The sequence below is a fragment of the Saccopteryx leptura genome, chromosome 6, assembly GCF_036850995.1.
Source record: "Saccopteryx leptura isolate mSacLep1 chromosome 6, mSacLep1_pri_phased_curated, whole genome shotgun sequence".
Classification (NCBI taxonomy): Eukaryota; Metazoa; Chordata; class Mammalia; order Chiroptera; family Emballonuridae; genus Saccopteryx; species Saccopteryx leptura.
The window spans coordinates 150,633,332-150,643,158 of record NC_089508.1 but is presented as its reverse complement, the minus strand read 5'-3'; the positions used below and the strand labels follow the sequence as shown (position 1 = coordinate 150,643,158).

The window sequence follows — 9,827 nt, the reverse complement described above, 5'->3', positions numbered from 1 at the left end:
CCATACCCTCCACTTCATCCCCCTCCCCCTGGTAACCACTTAACTTTTTTCTATGTCAGTAAGTTTCACTTTTATATCCCACCTATGTGTATCATACAGTTCTTAGCTTTTCCTAATTTACTTGTTTTACTCAGTATAATGTTCTCAAGGTCCATCCATGTTGTAAATGTCACTATGTCATCATTTCTTATGGCTGAGTAGTAGTCCATTGTATATACAATATGTACCACATCTTCTTTATCCAATCCTCTATTGAAGAACACTTCAGTTGTTTCCATGTCTTGGCCACTGTGAATAATGCTATGATGAACATGGAGTGCATGTGTCCTTACGTACCAATGGTTTCGAGTTTTGGGGGTAGATACCCAGGAGAGGCATAGCTGGGTCAAATGGTAGTTCTATTCTTAATTTTTTGAGGAACCACTGTACTTTCTTTCATAATGGTTGTACTAATTTGCATTCTCATCAGCAGTGAATGAGCATTCCTTTTTCTCCACAGTCTCCTCAACACCTGTTATTTTCTGTCTTGTTGATAATAGACATTATAACTTGTGTGAGGTAATATCTCATTGTAGTTTTGATTTACATTTCTTGAATGGCTAGTGAAGATGAGCATCTTTTCATATATCTGTTGGCCATTTGTATTTCCTCTTCGGTTAAGAGTCTGTTCAGGTCCTTTCCCCATTTTTAATTGGGTTGTTTGCTTGTTTGTTGCTGAACTTTGTGAATTTTTTATATATTTTGGATATTAACCCCTTATTGGAGCTGTTGTTTGCAAATATCATCTCCCATTTAGTTGACTGCCTATTTGTTTTTTGTCAGTTTCTACTGCTGTGCAAAAGCTTTTTAGTTTGATATAGTCCCATTCATTTATTTTTGCCTTTATTTCCCGTGCCTTTGGGATCAAATTTATAAATTGTTCTTTATGGCCAAGGTCCATGAGCTTAGTATCTATGTTTTTTTTAATGTAATTTATAGTTTTAGGTTTTATATGTAGATTTTTGATCCATTTTGAATTATTTTTGCACAGGGGGACAAACTGTAGTCAAATTTCATTCTTTTGCTTGTGGTTTTTCAATTTTCCCAGCACCATTTATTGAAGAGGCTTTCTTTTCTCCAATGCATGTTTTTGGCTCCTTTGTCAAAGATTATTTGTCCATATATATGTGGTTTTATTTCAGGGCTCTTGATTCTGTTCTATTAATCTGTATGTCTGTTTTTTCTGCCAATACCATGCTGTTTTGATGATCGTGGCTCTATAGTATAATTTGAACTCAGGTAGTGTGATAACTCTAGCTTTATCCTTTTATCAAAAGGATTGCTTTGGCTATTCGAATTTTTTTATGGTTCCATACAAAATTGGTAATATTTTGTTCTATTTTTTTAAATTATGACATTGAGATTTTGATGGCAATTGCATTAAATTTATATATTGCTTTGGCTAAAATGGTCATTTTAACTATGTTGATTCTTCCAAGCCATGAACATGAAATATTTTCCCATTTCATTGTGTCTTTTTCAATTTCTTTCAATAATGTTTTGTAGTTTTCAACATATAGGTTTTTCACATACTTTGTTAAGTCTATTCCTAGCTTTTTTATTTTTTATTTTTTGTTGCAATTGTAAAAGGAATTGTTTTTCTGAGTTCATTTTCTGAAGTTTCATTGTTGGCATATAGAAAAGCAGTAGACTTTTGTATATTGATTTTGTATCCTCAGACTTGACTATATTGGTTTATTGTTCCTAATAGTCTTTTTGGTGGAGTTGTTGGGGTTTTCTACATACAGGATCATCTCATCTGCAAAAAGTGATACCTTTACTTTTTCTTTTCTGATATGAATGCCTTTTATTTCTTTCTCTTGCCTGATCACTCTAAAACTTCCAGAACTAAGTTGAATAACAGTAGAGAGAGTGCGCAGCTTTGTCTTATTTCTGATTTTAGAAGAAAAGCCTTCATTTTTTCATCATTTAGTATATTAGCTATGGTTTGTCATATATGACCTTTATTTTGTTGAATTACTTTCCCTCTTCCAATTTTATTGAGTGTTTTAAACATAAAGGGATGTTGTGTCTCATCAAATACCCTCTCTGCATCTATTGATAAGATCATATACATTTTATTCTTTGTTTTGTTGATGTGGGTTATTACATTCATTGATTTCTGTATGTTGAACCATCCTTGTGCTCCTGGAATGAATCCCACTTGATTGTAATGTATTATTTTTTTAATGTGTTGTTGAATTTTATTTGCTAGTATTTTGTTTAGGATTTTTGCATCTGTTTCATTACAGATATTGGCCTGTAGTTTTCTTTTTTGTGTTGTCCTTGCCAGGTTTTGGTATGAGGGTTATTTTGACCTCATAAAATGTGTTGCGGAGTATTGCTGCTTCTATTTTTTGGAAGACTTTGAAAAAGATAGGTACCTAATCTTCTTTGAATATTTGGTAGGATTCACTAGTGTAGCCATCTGGTCCTGGACTTTTGTTTTTTGGGATGTTTTTGATAGTTGTTTTTATTTTCTACCTGCTCATAGGTCTATTTAGGTTTTCCACTTCCTTGTGCCTCAGTCTAGGAAGATTATATAGTAGTTCTAGGAATTTATCCATTTTCTCTAGGTTGTTGAATTTGGTGGAATATAGTCTTTCATAGTATTCTACTATAATACTTTGTATATCTATGATGTCTGTGGTAATTTCTCCTCTTTTATTTCAGATTTTGTTTATATGTGTCCTTCTCTTTTTTCCTTAGTGAGTCTAGCCAGTGGTTTGTCGATTTTATTGATCTTTTCAAAGAATGAGCTCTTTGTTATATAATTTTTTATAGTTTTTTTTTCCTCTGTTTAATTTAGTTCTGCTCTGATTTTACTATTTCCTTTCTTCTGCTGACTTTGGGTTGGCTTTGTTCTTCTTTTTCTAGTTCCTTAAAGTGTGATATTAGGTTTGTTTACTTGAGATCTCTCTTGTGTCTTGATAGAAGCCTGTAATGATATACACTTCCCTCTTATTACTGCTTTTGCTGCATCCCAGAAGTTTTGATATATCATGTCATTTTTATTTGACTGTATATATCTTTTTTAGCTCTGCTTTTATTTCTTCTTTGAACCATTTTTTAGAAGAATGTTGTCTAATTTTTACATTTTTATGGGTTTCTTTACTTCCTTTTTACAGTTAAATTCTAATTTCAATACTTTGTGATCAGAAAATATGCTTGGTATAATTTCAATCTTCTTGAATTTGTTGATGTTAGTTTTGTGGCCCAACATATGTTTCATGCACACTAGAGAAGAATGTATAATCTGATGTTTTGGGATGAAATGTCTTATAGATGTCTATTATGTCCATTTGGTCCAGAGTGTCACTTAAGGCCCATATTTCTTTATTAATTTTCTGTTTGGATGATCTATCTAAAGCCATCAATGGTGTGTTGAAATCCCCAAGTATGATTGTGTTTTTGCCTGCCTCTATTTTTAGATCAGTCAGTAGATATATGTTTTCATGCTCCCTGTTTCAGTGCATATATATTAAGAAGTATCATGTCTGTTAAAACAATGTCCCCTTTATCATTATGAAATGTCCATCTTCATCTCTGGTTACCTTTGTTGTCTTGAAGTCAGCATTTTCAGATATGAGTATGGCTATACCTGGTTTTCTTTGGATATTATTTTCTTGGGGGATCATTTTCCAACCTTTCACTTTGAGTTTACTTTTGTCCTTGCTGCTTAGATGTGTCTTTTGAAGGCAGCATACAGTTGGGTTTTGCTTTTGGATTTAATCTGCTACTCCGTGCCTCTTTATTGGTGAGTTTAGTCCATTTACACTTGAGTAATTATTGACACTTGAGGATTTCCTATAGCCATTTTATGTTTTGTTTTCTGGTAGCTCTGTGTCTTGTGTTTGGTTCTTCTCTTTTTTGTTTCTGTCCATTGTTTTTTTGGGTGGTATTCCATACTTCTTTGCCATTTCTTTTCTTTAAAGCTGTTTGTTTTAGTAGTGGCTTTTTTTGTGGGTGGTCACCATTAGGTTAAGAAAAAAATGTTCATATGTGCAAGAGTCCTCTCTCCTATGAGTGCTTCTGCTCTTCATCCTCCTTTGCTACTGCAGGTCTTTATCCTCTCCACTCTTATGTTATTGTTGTCACAGATTATCCTTGTTTTTATTGTGACCATGTTGGACCTTTTACCTGTAGTTTTGTTCTTTGTGTCTGGTTTAATAACCCCCTTGAGTACTTCCCCCAGTGGGGTTTTTCTGGTGATTAATTTCCTTAACTTCTGTATGCTTGTAAAAGTTTTTATTTATACTTCATATTTAAAAGATAACTTTGATGGTAAAATTTTGGTGGTAGATTAAACATTTTTCAAGGGACAAATTGAAGTCCTTACAGGAAAATTTGATAAGAGTCTTTCAAAGTAAGGAATACAGATAGACTCGCAATTTAATATTTGCAGATTAATTCTATAGATGTATACAGAGATACGCATATAAGAGATAAGAGGGGTCCCTGGTGCTGGCTGGGTGGCTCATTTGGTTAGAGCATCATCTCAAAATACAGAAGTTGGTAGTTTGACCCCTGGTCAGGGCACATATAGAAACAGATTAATGGTCCTGTATCTCTCACTCTCTCTCTCTCAAATCAGTAAAACTAAAAATATTTTAAAAAAGAAAGAGGTCTTTGCATTACCTTTAAAAAAAGAAAGAAATGCTTCATGAATTTGCGTGTCATCTTTGTGTAGGGACCATGCTAATCTTCTCTGTATCACTCTAATTTTAGTGTATGTGCTGCTACAGTGAGCACCATTACTTTTAATTGTAAAGGAAAAAACCCAGTTTGTTTTTATGATTAGTTGAAGAAATGATGGGACAGTCAATTGATATAATATTACCTAGTCCCTTAAAGTGAGACAGATGTTTATGTGCTAACAAAGAAATATCTCCAGGATATATTTTTGGCCAAAAGTGATTAAGTCCAGAATAGTACCTATGTGTATATAAAGTATGCTTTCATTTGTTAAGAAAGCAAACAAACCAAATATACATGTATACTCACAGAAATACACAAAATTTTAGCATAATAATAAAATTTTAGAGTGTTATTTATATTTTTTATTTTTTTCAGTTACAATTTACATTTAAATTAGTTTTTTCTTTTTCTCTTTTTGAGAGGGAGAGAGAGAAAGAGAGAGAAGAAGGAAGAGAGAAACAACTCATTCCACTTAGTTGTGCACCCCATTGATTGTTTCTCATATGTGTCCTGACTAGGGCTCGAGCTAGTGACTTCAGGGTGGAGCCAGCAACCCAGGAGCTGGTGATCTCAGTGGTTGCTCCAACACTATCCACTCTACCACTGGCCAGGGAAAGTAACTGTTATTTTTCAAGGGAAACACTAATTCAAATGGAAGACTAGACAAAAGGTCATGTGGCATTTTGCACTTAAAGATAGGTAGCCTCAGGCAGTTTTGGCACTGTACACAGTGACTCATACTTGTGTGATGGAGCTGACATCTGGTTAACTTTTTTTTCCTTGCTGTGTACATCAGAGAAACACAGCCTGTCCCTCCCCCCTTACAATTTGTCTATTTTAGCCAAAGGTGACTGCTATGCTCTTCTAGTTGTAGACGTATTTTAGGGATCTTTCTGTTGAAGGATGCATTTCTACCTTCTTTCTTTCTCTCTCTCTCTCTTTCTTTTGTTTTGTCTTGCTTTCTGCACAAGCTGTTCTTTTGATAATTCTTTGGAAATATATCATGAGATCCTGCCCACTAGGATGGATATTTCTATTCTCTGTTCTGCCTGTGCCCCAAACATGCTGCTGTTAGGGATTACCGAGAAAGCCATGCTGTTACTGTGGCTGGAATGTGTCCTTCTTTCTGGTGGTTGTTAGAACAAGCACTGTTATTTTTGCTCTTGCCTGGGTTGAATGATTTATGAGTGAACTATTTAATTTTTGGAACACTTGACATTTTTGACCTCTCATCCATCAACCCTTTGGAATTACTTTGTTCAGTAGATGGAAATACTGCTTCATTTCACTGAAGACATTTTCTGTTTTCCTTGTCATAGGAAATCCTGCCCCGGGTTTACCCTCAAGAGTTGTCTGACAGGTGAGCAGATGGCTTTTGGAGGCAGTGCCAGCACACAGCCAGGAATGGTTTGGGGAGCAATGTCCCTGTGTGAGTGCTTTGCTAACATTACATTCTGACAAAATAAATTTTCTTTTTCTTATACATTTCACTTTTGTCATGGTGATAAAACTAACCAAAAATAATCTTAGAATTATCTGTCTTAAAAAGAAATAAAGTTGCATTAAAAAACAATAAAACTTTTTGCTACTATCATGATGCTGTCCTTACTAGAGGTGGCTTTGTGGGACAACAGTTGTCTTGTTTTTATTTCAGTTATTTAGCACTTCTAAATTTCTATTAACACTGGAATGGAAAGATTTTGTTCATATACTCTAGGGTAGACTATTCTTTCTGTTGCTGCACTGATGGTGAATACAAGAGAGTTGAAGGCTGGCAGCCTTTGTAACATTCTAACCGTGAAATAAGTAAATGGATTAGATATTATCACTATTTCAAAATAATAAGAAATCTTGGTTATCCAGTATGTTATTAATGGGACAAGACCTTTCATGTCTACATTTGTTCTATTTAATCATAAACTTAAGGGTTAATTAGACTGTTTGTAATTTGACAGCTGGACACATTTATTTACTTATTTTTCATGACATTGTCAGGATTATGTCTCTGCCTTGAGGCTTAGTGCAGAAATAGAAAATGATGTACTGCAAAAGTGCATTATGAGCAGATGCTGGTGTGAAAACAGGTGTTTTCTATAAACTGAGCTAGAAATCTGACTTTCCTGCTGGGCCTGTTCTGAGATGTGGTCTGGAAATAGGTACCAAATTTATTATCTTGTCTTAAGCAAACTCTTAGAATAACATTCAAATGCCAAACTTCAGAGATTTTTATGCCCAATAGTTTCCTAAAACAAGAAATGGAACTGACACCTGGCCATCAAAAAAAAAAATAATTTTTTTTCTGTTATGTAATCTATAGTTGTCCCTTATATAGGATATATTATGGTGTTAACAATGTTTTCTTTTCCTTTTGTCTTTCTAATGTCAAAAAACCTTTTCTATATTAGGACACTTAAGACAAATCAAATCTCTAAGGTATGAGCCCTAGAAGTTATTCCTGCCCAATCCTACTTTTTGGAGGATATACCTGAATTGTCTTAAGAATATTAAGAACATATTTATATACTCAGCATGTGTAAACATGGCACATAGTAGGGACTGTGTGCCAGCTACTCTTCTTTGCATTGATAATCCAGCAATAAATAGGACAAAGACTTTGCTTTCAGGAGTTGTATTCTAGAATTAATTACAGTCTCTCATAGGTTCAGGAACTAAGACCCTTTTTCTAGTTGAAGTTTCTTAGATATATTACCCTTTGTTGTGTAAAAATAACACCTCACAAAAGACATTTTTACTCATTTCTGTCCATATTTTACTTAATGATCACTTAACACTTACTTTTAGAAAGAAAATTTAAGTCCAATTTTAATTTATTCTATTGTTAAGGAGTGAAGAATTGCCCTGGCTGTATAGCTTAGTTGGTTAGAGCATCATCTCGATATATAAAGGTTGCCAGATCAATCCCTGGTAAGGGCACATATAGGAATAGATTGGTGTCTTTGTCTGTCTGTCTCTCCTTCCCTTTCTCTCTCTCTCTAAAATTAATCAATCAATTAAAAAAAGCAGTAGTGAAGAATTGTTGGTTCATGACCTTATAAAAAAGTGATTCTTGATCTGGAGATCTCATTAAGATATAGATTGTAATTTAGTGCATCTGGGGTGGAGCTCAGCATATTCGTTATTCCTAGCAGGCCTCTAGGTAGGGCTGATGCTGCAGGTGCATGGCCCGCACTGAGTAGCAAGGTTCTATACAATATCAGGATGGACTAAACATACTTCAGTTCCCTCTATGACTCCATAATACAATTTTTAAAACTTTATTTCTAACTTTATGCTTCACAGTAAAAATAGTCAAACATGATTTGCCATGGCAGGTAGTGGTTATTGATAATGTGTCCACTAACACAGCAGAATCTATACAAATATTTATGATAAAGATTATGGTCATTCAGTGTGTCATTTGACATTTATATAGTGTCACAACCAGGAGATTATATAACAAAGTGGTTAAATTTGGAATTTAGACTCAGAAAATAAAATCCCATTTAATCATACAACATTAAGCAAGTTACCTAATCTTTCTAAGCCTGTTTCTCCATCTGTAAAGTGGGTGGATGACTAATGTTTCTGGCCGCATCAGATTATTATGAAGAGAAATGAGATAATGTATCTAACCTCACACAATTTATGGCACATATACAATGCTCTATAAAGGTTAGCTTTCCCAATTTTAAAGTATGGGAAAGGTACTGTTATAAAGTACTGTAACCCATGGGTTACATAGAGATACCAAGGCATGTTACAGAAAAACTTTGAGGAGTTTTTTAATTAGCCAGCTAGCTACATGGGGCATGGTCCCAAATCATGTAGACCCTCATAGAGTTCTGAGCCTGCTTTTATACAAAATCAAGTACTAGTTGGGACAGGTAAGGAGGGGAAACATGGTACAAAAGTCATTAAAGTAATTTACTAATGAGCTTACAACATTTATCTATAGGATCTATTAAAAGAAAAATTTCCACACATCAAGACCACAAGATAACACAGTAGTGATAAATGTTTTACATATTAAAGACCTTCCCAAATCTACCCCTATCTCTGTCACCACAACAGTGAGAAATGAAATGTTAAGCTTAGGATAAGGTGAGAAGCTAAATGAAATTACCTTTGCTAGAGTGTTGGGGCTAGTTTATTAGAAGACCTAATAAGCTAGTCCCCTCTTGCTTAGTTTACAAGTTTTATATATATAAAGAATTTTAGGGGATTCCAAGATGGCAGAGGAGTAGGCAGACACACAGACTGCCACCTCCCACAACCAAACTGAATTACAAATTAATTTAAGAACAATCATTGTGAAAAACCAACTTGGACTAAGAGAACAGGACTGGAAAACCAAGGAGCACAGAAGAATCCACACCGATCCTGGAAGGGAGTGCAGGGGCATGATGGGGGCTCCCCTGCTTCCAGGAGCAAGGGGAGGCTGAGGCTGAAGGTCCAGAAGGGCTCCCATTGCAAGGATAGAAACCCTAAGAGGCAGGGGTCTTCAGTCCCAGGACTGGAGCCCCAGTATAGAAATCCAGGGACTGGAGGAGACAGCCTGGACAGCATTGAGTGGGGAGAGGAGCAAGAGTTCTGTCTGTGGGAAGAGGCTGGCAGAAGAAAATGCAGCCTTAAAGGGCCAGTGCAGTAAATATCACTCACAGCCATTTGTGTGGGGCTCTGGGGGCAAGGAGGGCTGAAAGGACTGCTCTTGCATGAGGAGAGTGGGGAGAATGAGACACAGAGACACAAACGGTGACAAGGAGAGGAGAGCCAAAGCTGACCTGAGTCATTCTCCAGTGCTGAGGCACCATAGCTGGGGGAGAGGTCGCTCCCTCCACCCTGCACAAGCCAAGTGTGGAACCAGTTGACCCACTTCCAAAAAGCTCTCCAGCTCCAATCAGAACAAAAGATTGTTCAGAAAGGAAGAAGTAAAGGGGAGGGGCAGTGTCTCAAATTTCCAGGGAGACCTGAGCTACACCTACCCCTTCATACTGAGAACGTGCCCCACCACCAAAGAGGCACTGGGCAGACCACATTTTCAGAATCTCAAATATGACACCCACCACATTCATGGATACACTTTCAACTAA

General features: G+C 35.8%; 1 non-coding gene across 1 annotated transcript; it reads right to left on the bottom strand.

Annotated features, from left to right (window-relative positions):
* Positions 1 to 4,684: 4,684 nt before the first annotated feature.
* LOC136377798 (U6 spliceosomal RNA) lies at positions 4,685 to 4,791 on the bottom strand. The gene has a single exon (XR_010746428.1). It is a non-coding gene; the product is annotated as a U6 spliceosomal RNA (small nuclear RNA).
* Between the last annotated feature and the right edge of the window lie 5,036 nt (positions 4,792 to 9,827).